The sequence below is a fragment of the Vicugna pacos genome, chromosome 31 (assembly GCF_048564905.1).
Source record: "Vicugna pacos chromosome 31, VicPac4, whole genome shotgun sequence".
NCBI lineage: Eukaryota > Metazoa > Chordata > Mammalia > Artiodactyla > Camelidae > Vicugna > Vicugna pacos.
In genome coordinates, this window is record NC_133017.1 from 5,791,437 (window position 1) to 5,804,051 (window position 12,615).

The following is a 12,615-nucleotide window of genomic DNA, read 5'->3' on the forward strand; positions in this document are numbered from 1 at the left end:
CATTAGCCACCTCCCAAACACTGAGGCTCCTCCTGGGAGGAGCCTTCAGACCCCCAATCCAGCCTCTGCACCACGATGTTCCTTAGTGTCACTACCGGTTTGCTGCCTTGGCCTCTAGCTTTGACCAGATCCTCGCCAGATTGTCGATAAATATCACCCATATACCACATCTAAGCTTGCGGTCCAGATGTGACCATGGTTCTTATTTTCTTCCCATCGATGGATTGTTTGATCTTTGAGTAATCATGTCGACAGCAAGGCCAGTACAGCCCTCTTGAGGCCTCCCCGAGCCGCCTCTGTGTATAACTGTCCTAGCACCCCAGGGGATCGGGTCTGAAGCCTGGCACTCAGACACGAGGATGTCAGCTGGAGAGACAGGAATCCACTCCTGCTGTGGCTTCTGCTGTGGCTCATTGTGGCCATAAAAACGGATCCCACAGGCCCTGACGTCACTTGACTCACTGCAGGGATGCTCCCACACTGCCGCGTTCCCCCAGAGACTGAGGGCTTTCTGCTTGTTCCGGAAGGCCCCACCCCCGAGGGGACACTGGGTCCAGTGGAGCGTCCAGCCTGCTTCCCCGCCAGCCCTTAGGGCCTTTGTGGGGCCTGGAACATCAACTAACCTCCCCTTAGGGACCCTTTTGTCCTTTGCAGCCAACAGACCTAGGTCATAAGCACTTTAACCCAACTGAGGGTGTTTTCCTCACTTCAGGGGCAGTGAGGACTGGGCTTCTTCACACTCCAAGTGCCCCCGGTCTGGATGCAGACAGTCTGGCTCTCCCCCCAGTCCTGCAGGTTCCGGCCACACCTCCTGCTGGTCACGGAGTCTGTGCTGTATTCTCTTCCAGGACAACAGGTGCACTCTGCCCCCCGCCCCGTCCCCACCAGCAGTGGCAGAGGTGGAGGACAGGCGGGTGAGCTTGGGCCTGAGACACTGCCCTGAAATCAGTGCCCCAGAGGCCGCTGGTGACTAGAGGGACCACGGGGAAGAAGGCAGCATGGGATGGGAGGGGGAGGAAGGTTCAGGATAATGAGATGAAAAGGGGAACAGATAGCACCGTGAGGACCTCGACCATGAAAGGGAAGAAGATAGACAGTGACAGCTGGAGCGGTGTTGGCGTTAAAAGCTGCGGGCATTTTCATTTAATTTTATTAATTACCATTACATATAGTGACATATTTTTATTTGATTAAAGATTAGGTGCCATGTCATATAACAGGATATAGTATATTATTTATTAAATAATACATAATAGTAGATATACTAGCATGTTATGTTCTGTTTATTTATTATCAGATAGTATATAATACATATGTAGTTATTTATATACATAATATATAATTCATGCATCTATATAATATATAACACATAACAATGTAGGATTATGAATATTATATTTTATAACAAGATTACATAACAATAATGATGTAATATTATCCATTGTATATCTTGGCTCATGACACATTCTCACCTTAGGTGCCTGTCAGAAGTATTTATGTATTAAAATTAATATTATAAGAAACAGTTGTGAACCTGTCACCCAGCACCAGAACAGGACTATTGACAGTGACATACTGTGTCCTATCCTGCCCTAGGCCTCTTCTCACAGGAAGCAACCAGCATCCTGAATCCTGGCTTACACTTGCCTTGTGTTACTTTCACACACACAACATTTAAGATCAGTTAAAACAAATGAACTGCAGGTACATGCAACGAAGTGGATGCATCATACACCCTATGTTAAATTGAAAAAGTAAGCCCAAGAAGGTAGCCTATAGTGTGCTAAGCTTTTAACTGTGTATATATATGTCAACTAAACTCACTAAATTAAGAACAACTACAGCTAGAGTCCAGGTGGGAGAGGGACAGATAAAAGGTGAGGTGAGCAGATTTGCTGCAGGTGAGCGAGTTCCCTTCAAGTAACATGTCATTCTCTCTGAAGCAGGAGGTAAGGCCATCTGCTGGGAGTCAGGGAAGAGACAGAGGGAAGCTTAGAGGTGTGCAGAGAGCATAGAATGTTGACACCACTGTGTGGCAAGTGGGGAAATGTGCTCACTAGAGAAATCCTGGAGGATTGCCTGGCAGTGGCAACATGCTGGGCATTGATTTGTAATCTTAGAAATCTGTGCTGGGAGAGCCTGCTGCCTGCAGGCTCAGAACAAATAGAGCTGGGTGAACCGAGATGGAAGTCATCCTGGTGAGGAAATGAAAAGATCAAGGGTCAAGGGGGTTTTGTTTGTCATAAAGAGAGTGCTGACTGTGGATGCAGAGCTGGAAGGTGGGGAAGTGGAAGTAAGAGGAACGTGGACAGGTAGGAAAGCAGAGGAGTCAGTGCATGATGCCCCAGTGAGGGTGAAGGAGGGCCAACAAGGCTGGTGGAGAAGCAGCTGGATGGCTAGAGTTGGGCACATAAAGGAGAGAGGCTGGACCTGGGGTGGAGACATGCCCGGGTATGAGCCCGGGGGTAGGGTGAATGGGAGGTGTCTGGCTCAGGCTGACGGAGAAGAAGACCCTACAATGACCATACTGGGTGGTGGAGGGAGAATCAACATTGACGTCTTGATGGTAGGCGGTGAGGCAATACAGAGTTGGTGGTCCAGCTGCTCCTGACTGAGGCAGATGAGCAGGGAGGCCAGGGTGGCAGGCACTGCTAGGAATGGACTGGGTTTTCCAGGTGTTCCCAAGAGAGGAGGAGAAATCACCTCATGGGGGAAAGTGAGCACAAGGAGGTCAACCCAGGCTCCTGATCAAACGGAGAGTGTGAGGGGGCAAATCGTCAACTCCAGAGATGGTGGCCTAGGAAGCAGGGACCATGGGTGAAGTGAGGGGACACTCAGAGAAGAGAGAGAGATGAGTCTTCTGGGTGTAGGGGGAAGAGAGGCCCCAGGACAAAGGAGCACAGGGGCACAGTGATGAGGATGGACTGGCTCTGTTGTGACACTGCAGGAATGGCTGGATCTTTGTCCTGAGGGCTTAGTTTGGGGGGGCTACTGGCCTCATGAGGGCCCCCCTCTCAGCAGCCTGGACAGATGCTCCCGCTCCTGATAGCTCTGTGGCCACCACTGTTCCCGGAAGGGCTCTGCCTCCATCTTCTATCAGACATTCCTGCCCAGTCCCCGACTGCCAGCGAGGGAGCCTGGGCCTCAAAGCCGTTTGCCGTGGAGGGACACAGGCTCCTTGGAGAAGCAGGCTGATCTTATTTTTCTCCGTAACCCACGGCCTAGCAAAGCGCCAGCCTATGGGTGGGCCATTCAGGGGCTCGGATACTTCTTAAATTAACTCAAAGCAGTAGAATAGCAGAGCTGGAGGAAGTGACCACTGAGCTCACAGAGTTCACTGCCCACACCCCCATTCTACAGATGAAGAAACAGAGGCCAAGCAGCCAAGGTCATGCTGCTCTTTAATGCTGGCCTCTGTTGGGCATACCAAGTGATGAGCTGCACTGAAGGGCCTGAGGGGGGCTCTGGGGTCAGACAGCTTGGGTTCAAGTCCCACCCCTGCCATTTACTAGCTGTGTGATTAATGACTGTCCTTCCTGTAAAGTGCCACCTCATTTGTTTGTCATGAACACAGAGTTCCTTGAACAGCAGGACAGAATTCTTTAAAGGTTTGCTGTTGCTTTTGTTACTATTATCACCAAGTGAACCCTGAAATGAAGAACAAAGACAGCAAGATTTTTTATTTTAAAAGATTTTAAAATACGATGATGACTGTTTGATTTAATCTATTCAAGTTTGCATTTGACCATTATTAACAACTGCACAATGGATGACTTTTGAGGAAATGTTACTTCATGTCTTTAATTCTCACTAACTACACAGGCTATTCAACAGGAAGCAATTTTTTTTTCCAGGAAGAGGGACAAAAAGTTAACAATATCTCTGTACCTCTCGGTTCCCAGTGAGTTGGTTGTGATCTGTCAACCCAACTTTGGGGAAATGCCCGCTCCTCCTGGGCTCGCTGCACTGCCACGTGGCCTCCAGGGGGCGATTTACCCCCACACGAATCCAGTATCTTGGTTCATATCTTTGCTTCAGATCCCTCAAGGACTGCCCATGCACCAGGGCCCCATCTGCCCCGCCAGTCTCACCTGCTGGCCTCCAGGAAACAATCCTGGGTCTCAACCATCCTCTGTTCCTATGCCCGCCCCACTACTCTTCATTTTGTCCTTCAAGTGTGGGCTCCTGTGGCTTGCCACCAAGCAGGGGTCTCCCAGTCCTCCACCTTGGGGAACTGCATCGTCCTGCACAGTGCCTAGCGAAACTGTGTGGAGGCCAGAAGAATACAGAACAACAGGTGCTCAGAGGGGCTGCCTTTCCCACTGCAGGGGCCCTGGAGAGCTTTCTCCCAGCTGGTTATTCACAGGCGCTGAAGCTGTGGAATCTCGATCTTACCATTTTAAAGGGCATCATCACTAATTACAAAAGAAATCATTTTTTCAGTAGCAAAAGGAGAAAAGACTTTGTGCCCCATGCCCCCATCTTTCTTCCTCCGCCTTCAGAGGTGATTCTCACTCTCTGGGCAAGGGTAGAAAGCAACAAACAGAATATTATTTTTCAATGATTCTTCTTTCCCACTCTGAAGATTGCATCCCAAGACTGATGAAGGCTAGGATGGTTTGGCTTCCCTGTACTGAGTATTCAGAGGCTCAGGGTGGAGGGGGTTAGGGAGATAATTCAGCATTATGGAACCAAACAGAGACATTAAAAGGTTCTACTCTAAACAGAAAGGAAGCAGGATGCTATAGAAATGGGAAAACCATCATTGGAAATGAAATAACGAGTTACAAGACAATAAACATGAAGATGTAAAAAAGAAAAAGTATATCAAAATACAAAAAGGTGGAAAAGGGAGACGGTAGCAAGAAAAGATAGATTTTTTTCTCTTTCTTTTTCCTTTTTCTCATTATTCTTAGGATGTGTTGGAGCCTACGTGATTATCAGTCTAAAGGAAATAGATATGATAATGGGTTGATATACTTGAAAAATAGGGTAACCACAAATCGAAAGCATATAATAGAGTTGAAAAAAAAAAACCAAAAAAGAAACAAACTCTAAATGGCTTAAAGACTTAAACATTAGACAAGACGCTAAAAAACTCTCAGAAGGAAACATAGGCAAAACATTATTTGACATATATCTCAGCAGTGTTTTCCTAGGGCAATCCACCCAAGCAACAGAAAATAAAAGCCAAAATAAACAAATGGGACCTAGTTACACCTATCAGCTATTTCAAAGCAATAGAAACCATAAGCAAAATGAAAAGACAACCTATGGAATGTGAGAAAATATTTGCAAAAGATGAGACTGAACATGGCTTAACTTGTAGACTATAAAAATAGTTCATACAACTTAATAAGAAAAAAAATAAACAACCCAATCCAAAAATGGGCAGAACAACTAAACAAGCAATTCTCCAATGAAGATATACAAATGGCCAATAGGCATATGAAAAAAAGGCACAATATCGCTAATTATCTTAGAAATGCAAATCAAAACTACAATAAGTTATCATCTCACACTACTCAGAATGGCCACCATTCAAACATCCACTCACCATAGATGCTGGAGAGGCTTGGAGAAAAGGGAACCCTCCTACATTATTGCTGGGAATGTAGTTTGGTGAAGCCAATGTGGAAAACAATATGGAGATACCTCAAAAGACTAAAAAAAGACATCATTTGATCCAGCAATCCCACTCCTGGGCATATATCCAGAGGGAACCTTAATTTCAAAATATACCTGCACCCCAATGTTCACAGCAGCATTGTTTTCAATGACCAAGACATAGAAGCAACCTAAACGCCCACTGACAAATGACTGGATAAAGATGTAGTATTTAGATATAAAAGAATATTACACAGTTGTAACAAAGAAGGAAATAATGCCATTTACAGCAACATGGATGGACTTGGAGATTATCACACTAAAGTGAAATAACTCAGACAGAGAAAGACAAGTAACATATGATACCACTTATATGTGGAATTTTTAAAAAAGATACAAATAAACTTATTTACAAAACAAAAACAGACTCACAGACTTAGGAAACAAACTTAGGAGTTTGGGATTAACAATTACAAACTACTATATGTAAAACAGACAAACAGCAAGGATTCACTGTAGAACACAGGGGAAAATGTTCAGTATCTTGCAACCTATAATGGAAAAGAACCTGAAAAAGAATAGACTATGTATATGTACAACTGAATCACTATGCTGTATACCTGAAACTAACAAAACAGCTGTATATCTGAAACTAACTAAACATTGTAAATCAACCACATTTCAATTAAAAAAAAGATAAGCTCTAAATAGCTGTATTCAAAGAAAATCTTCAAATCTTACCTCCTACAAAAAGTAAAATGGGAAGCTTGAGCAGGACCAAATTATACTGAATGAGAGGTTACATACCTTCTCCAGCACGTGGCCCATGGTACACATACATCGTGTTTTCCTTCAGGTAAGAATGGCCCTTACTGCCCAGGGAGCGAGTCCTGCTGGGACAAGGCCTCTGTGGCAGTGGCCTCCTTGTCACCGCTCCATCTCACCAGAAGGCCAGGGTTTTCAGAGGGGAGGGAACACAGAGCTCATACACTTCAGATATATTTCCTGAGAAAAACTGTGGAAAGACCAAATTCACCTGCAGTGCAGGAAACATGAGCACGGCCCCTAAGCAGACTGACAAACCCGAAGCAAGACGGCCCGATGTTCACATCGGAACCAGAACAAACACCGTCTGGCCCCAGTTAAACGATCACCATCTCACCTGCAATGAACTGTTCGTACTCATTGTCAGGGATGTTTCTGTTGAGACTTGAGAGATCAAAAAAGTCAGACCAGGGAATCCGGACCTGGTGGATGTCCAGGCTCTGCTAATGGTAGAGGCGGCCCCAAGGGGGTATCACCAGCACCGACTCTTCCATTTTCAGCAGGGTCTTCAGGAGGAAGGCGATGTGGATACAGACGCCCCTACGGAGGCTGAAGCCCTCCGGAGGGTTGACATAACACAGAAGGTACCTGGCAGGGAGCAAAGGAGAGCGGGTCTTCAGAGCCAGGTCTCTGCACAGGAATCCCGGCTTAGATAGAACAGATACAATGGGAATCTCTGCACAGCACATGGCCTAGACTCAAGACACGTTCAGCAGCTTCTGGTTTGTATAGTGGAGGCACTGCCCACCGATCTCTGTGTGGCCAATTATTTCGAGTCCGGGAGCACATGCAGAAGACATCTTGGCATCTGTCTATCAACGCTAAGCACCTGACTAGTACCTGAGCACCCGTTCTCCAGGGAATCTCAAACTTCTTGGCCTAAAGACCCCTGTACACTCTTAAATACTGAGGACTTCAAAAGGCTGCTGTTTATGTGGGTTAAATCTATCAATAGTTCCTGTGTTAGAAGTTAAATAAGAACTTTAAAAAATGCTTATGAGTTCACTTAAAAATAATAACAACCTACTACATGATACCATTAATACTCTTAAGCAAAAAATAAGTATATTTTTCTAAACAAAAATCATTAATGAGAGGAATAGCAGTGATTTTAATTTCTGAGAATCTCTTTTGGACTGGTGAGAGCTTAATTCTATCTGCCTCTACATTACCTGTTTTGTGATATCACAGACTAGGTTTTCCCTGGAAAACCCCACAGGAAACTCGGGAGTGCAAGAGTGTGCAAAAGGCAGGTGACTTCCCGGCGTTCCTACGAAAATAGTCTTGCATCTCAGGGGCCTCGGACTCACTTTGATAACTGCTGCCCTACCCTAGGCGAGACTCTCCTACACAAGAGCCAGGCAAGTGTCCTGGCTTCTTTAATGAGTTACCGCAGCAACACCCCTCCCTTCTCTGTGTTAATGTTTCCCACAACCTCCATTACTGCAGATGAGGATGTAATCCTCAACTGAGGCCTCTAATCCCAGAAGACTACCAACCTTGAAAGGGAGGGCCCATCTACCATCTCTACACCCCGCACAGTCTATTTTGAGTCAAGCCCTAGATAACTGCTAATTGACACTGACCCTTGTCTTATTCCTGAGTTTTAGCGAAGGAGCCAACATCTGGATGGAACTGAAATTTCCCTGCTGATATACAAGGCTGATAAACCACCCTATTCCAACATCTGATTCTGGGGCTCTTCAAAACGCGGGTAAGGCCCCGCTTCATAAAAGACGGGTCCTCCACCTGCCCTTCCCAGGGGTTCTGGGAGGCCGCGGCCACGCAGGGCTACCCGGACTCGCGGTCCAAGCCCCAGAGCCCGAGGGGGAGGAAAGCCGGAGGCTGTGCCCCAGCCCTGTCCCCCCCGCCCCATCCCGCTCCCCGGCACCACAGCCCTCCCCGGCCGCCACACCAACCCGGATCCCACCCCGGTCCATGTCCACTGGCCCCGCCAACGGCGCGGCCGTACGTTTACCGTCTGTGAGACGCCGCCCCAGAAAGGATGTCGGCCGCCGACTGACGCGGCCAGAACTAGTGGCCCGGCCAAGCAAGCCGCCATCCCCAGCAGCAAACACCGCCATGGTCCCGGGCAGCTGCACACTTCCGGAGCCCGCTGCCTGCCCCAGAAGCGCAGGCCAGCCCGCGAGGAGCGCGGCGTCTTTATCCATGGCAACGCCGCGGGGCCCTCCCCTAGCGCTTGCGTCTGCGTCCTCCCGAGGCTAGACGTGCGAGGGCAGAACTTTCGGAGCCAATGGGAGCAAGGGCGCGGCCAGGACGGGGGTGGGGGGAGGCTTATGGGGCAGCTGGGTGGGGCCGGGGCGGGCGGGGCCGCGCGGAGGTCCTCAGCTGCAGGTGGCACCGGCCGGAGGCTGGGGCAATGCTGCCAACAGTGGGCGGGGCGGCGGGGCAGCGGGGCGGGGGCACCCTCACCTGTCTGTGTGCGGGGCTCAGCCTGGGCTCCGCGGCCTCCGCTTGCACCGGAAGTGGACCCAGGCTACCGGTGGGCAAGATAGAGGACTGAGCCCAGGCAGGCACGGCTGGCCAGGTAGGGCACCTGAAGTGCAGATCCGCCAGGCCGGCTGCCGGCCTTGAATACGCGCTGCTAGGCAGTTTCCAAGAAGACGGGATCTGTCCCAAGAGGGGAGGTAGGGCAGGGTGCCAGATGCCTGGTTGGGTGCGGTCTTACAGGAGAGCCACGTTGAGAGGGTGCAGAGCAGCCCCTGTGTTGGCGGGGCTAGGAATTTGGGGTATAGGGTGGGGATGATGTGTGCCATTCCCTGTGGTCTCCCAAAGAACTCGCACCCCCAAGCAAAGGACCCTGCTCCCTCCACCCTTCACTGCATCCCCTGCCTTCCCCAGCACCACCGCCCCTGCCCCCGGAGTGTCCCATGACCTCTCCCCACACCAGGCACCGTCCCTGTTACAGGTACTTATCTCCTGGTGGTTCCAGCCCAAGGGTGGGGGCTGTATCTGACCAGTTAGGATGCCTGGAGCCTTTGTATGAAACCTCAGACTATAATGCAGGCGTGCACAGAGGCCCCTCAAACAGGATTCCCTGCATTCCCTCCCCACCACGCACCCACAGCGCAGCTGCCACACCAGGCCAAGCCTGCTGGAGGACCGCTGTTCCCTCTCCACCTGTCCCTGATCAAGAGTGCACCGCCCACACTGCTGGGTATTTAGTGGGCCTTAGAAGAGCAGCTGGTATTTTCATGGACAAATATTTGCTCTTTTGGGAAGAGTTGAGTGCAAAGGGATGTAGGGTATGCCTTTTCTGTTGTCCTGGAACTGGTGACTAGGATGCAAACTTAAGTCAAAGCAGTTTTTAGAGAGAGCCGCAATATATCTTACCCAAAGATCACTGTTCCCCTACAAAGGCAACACCACCTGGCGGGTGGGGTCCTGGTCCCTCTTTCTGGAGGTTGGGCTTTGCACCCTCCAGCTGGGACAGAGCCCGAAACAGCTCTGAACACGCTCCAACAGGCTTTCCCAGCACAACCTGCCTTTATTTTGAATCTGGCTGAAGGAAGCAGCTGAGAAATCTGGGTAAATCTTCCTGGGTGTAACCATGCCTTTTGTGCTGAATGAAAGAGCGGCTCTCCACATGCTAACAGCTTAGAACTGAATGTGTGTCGAAGCCTTCATGCATGTAGCATGTTGGGAACAGCGTTTCATGGTGAGGGGAACTCTATAACTTACATGTGTATGGGGAAGCCCTCACTCCAACAGGGTTTTCCTGCACAAACTGCCTTTATTTCGAAATTGGCTCTTGCTGAGAAATCTTGGTAAGTGTTCTTAAGTGTAGCCATGCCCATTATGCAGGATGAAAGAGCGGCTCTACACTTTTTCACATCTCAGAGATGAATGTGTGTTGAAGCCGTCATTCATGTAGCGTGTTGGGAACACAGAATTTAGTGGTGAGAACTATGTAAATTACATGTCTATGATGAAGCACTCTCTCGAGCCGGGTATTCCAGTGCATACTGCCTTTATTTCGAAACTGGCTTCTCAGAAGCCTGTGGTCTCCACTGCAGGTCTGTCTCCAAACCCAGGGCCAGCATGGTAACTCTGCTCCCCCTGTCTATTCTGGAAGTTCTAGGTGTCCTCCATGGCCCTTCCACCATTATGTTTTTGGAAAACCCCGCAGATGGAATGGGCCTGAGAACAGGAGAGCTGGATGTCAGAAGCCACTGCCCAGTGTGAGGCTCCTGGGAGGGGCATCTCCTCTCCGTGGGCTCTGATCTAACCTCCCCTCTCCCCCACCCCCACCCCTCTCCTCCTGCATTTCCTGATTGATCCCTGGATAATGGTCCATACCAGGAATGACCTGGGAGAGGTTTTATGAGTCTTTAAGTGGAAAAAAAAAAGAAATCTTTAGACAAGTTACTGAAAGTAACTTCCAGCTTTACCGGGAAAGACCTCATTCCAATGTTTAAGGCTAGTTGACAGGGTGTCAAATTGCTTAACCACTCACATCTGAGCAAGTGCTACCTTTCTCTCCAGCTCCCCGCAGCATCCATCTGTGGCAACTTGGCCAAAAGAAGGCAAGAAAGCTCTTTCCCCTCGCCAGCACCAGCGTGGCTTTGGAGTCAGTGGAGGCTGAGAGAAAGAGCCCCGCCCTGAGGTTTGAGGGGCCTCCAGCCACAGCCAGAGGAGCGGGGGTTTTCAGAGTGGCCCAGCAGGGAAACCAGGCAAGGCCACCTGGCCCAAGTCTTCCCTGCCCAGAGAGCCCCATGAACTGCTTTGGGCCACACTCCCCGTTTGGGCCCCCTGCAAAAAGTTACCACGGGAGCCACACCTGAGAAGGCAGAAGGACAGCCCTTTAGCCTGGGGTCCCAGCAGGTGTGTCCTGTGAGACCTGTGGCCACATAAGTTACTTGTCTCTCCAGGTCACTGAAGGGACTGTGCTGGGCATCTTGGTGGTCAGGGACATGGGAACACCTCTAAACTCTGAAGAAGGACAGAGAGACTCTTCCTGGAAGCAAGGATTCCAGGGAGACCCCTTGCCCAGAACTGGGGGACTGTGTCCTGAGTAGACCCCTGGGAGGCAATGTGGGGCTGTGGGGTCCTCTTCTGGGAAGGGAGCAGGTGAGTTTTCCGGGGGTGGGGTCCTGCTTTGTCCAGACATGTCCTTGTGTAAGACTCATTTACAAACACCTCCAAGTCCACCTAGGGGTGGCCCCAGAGGTGGGGGTAGAGGAGGAGAGTGAAGGGTGCAGACTTAGGGCCCCCTGAGCCACCCAGGGAGCCAAGGGTCAGTGGGAACATCTTGGGAGTCTAGTGCAGGGGTGGAGGACGAGCACTAAGAACATGCCAAGTCATGCAATAAAGTGACCCATGACCACGAGACACAGGTGGCCGTACACCAAAAGAGGCAGATAGAAATTTAGACCCAGGATCTGAGAACCTTGAGAGGGGCTGGAGGGTCCCAGGAACCCTCAGGAACAGCTCTTCTAGGGGCACAGACATCCCAATACACACATTTCTCATGGAAGCTTTTTGGGGTGCAGAGTGAGTTACCAGGATCCTGAACTTAGTATGGAATCCCACCCCCTTGTTCATCACGGTACCTGGCAATAAATTGCTGTCATTTGTCCCTGGACATGCACAGGGGAGCTGACTGCTGTGGGGGTCACTGCAGGACTAGAATCTTCTGGTGTCTGCTCTGTGACCACAGAAACCCAGGGGGATTTCTCAACGGGAGAACCTGGAGACCATGCCTGCAAGGACCACCCTCATGGGATGGCCAAGGAGCTCGTGGTACCCAGGTCACCAAGTGACGAAGTTGTGAGGTTGCCTGGGGTATCCTGGGGGCATGTAGATTTCTGAGGTCAGCACGTGGGCCCAGCACTGCTGGATGGTCTGCACAAAGAGGGGCCTGCCCTCCTGATGATGGCTCTTAACACCTGCAGGGAAACTGCTCCCAGGGCTCCTGGAGGTCCATATTGAGAGTGTCCTGCCAGCCTTGTGGGGTCACCTTCCCCTGATGCAGAAGCAGACCTCTCTCCCTTGAGGCCCAGGGGACACCTGGCTCAGGTGCCACCTGTGTGCCCTGGACACGCAGAGCCCCAGAGCTCTGGCACAGCCTGGGGTGTGGTGGTGTCCGGGCAAGAAAGGCCCTGGGAAGGGGGTCATTCAAGGGCAGAGGCCACTCTGCAGGGATGCTGGACCTGGCAGCAA

General features: G+C 50.1%; 1 long non-coding RNA gene across 1 annotated transcript; it reads right to left on the minus strand.

Moving 5' to 3' along the window:
- Positions 1–3,462: 3,462 nt before the first annotated feature.
- LOC140690788 (uncharacterized) lies at positions 3,463–7,020 on the minus strand. The gene is made up of 3 exons (XR_012066111.1): positions 6,770–7,020; positions 6,415–6,622; positions 3,463–3,648 (listed from the first exon to the last, which is right to left on the minus strand). It is a non-coding gene; the product is annotated as an uncharacterized lncRNA (long non-coding RNA).
- Positions 7,021–12,615: the final 5,595 nt, after the last annotated feature.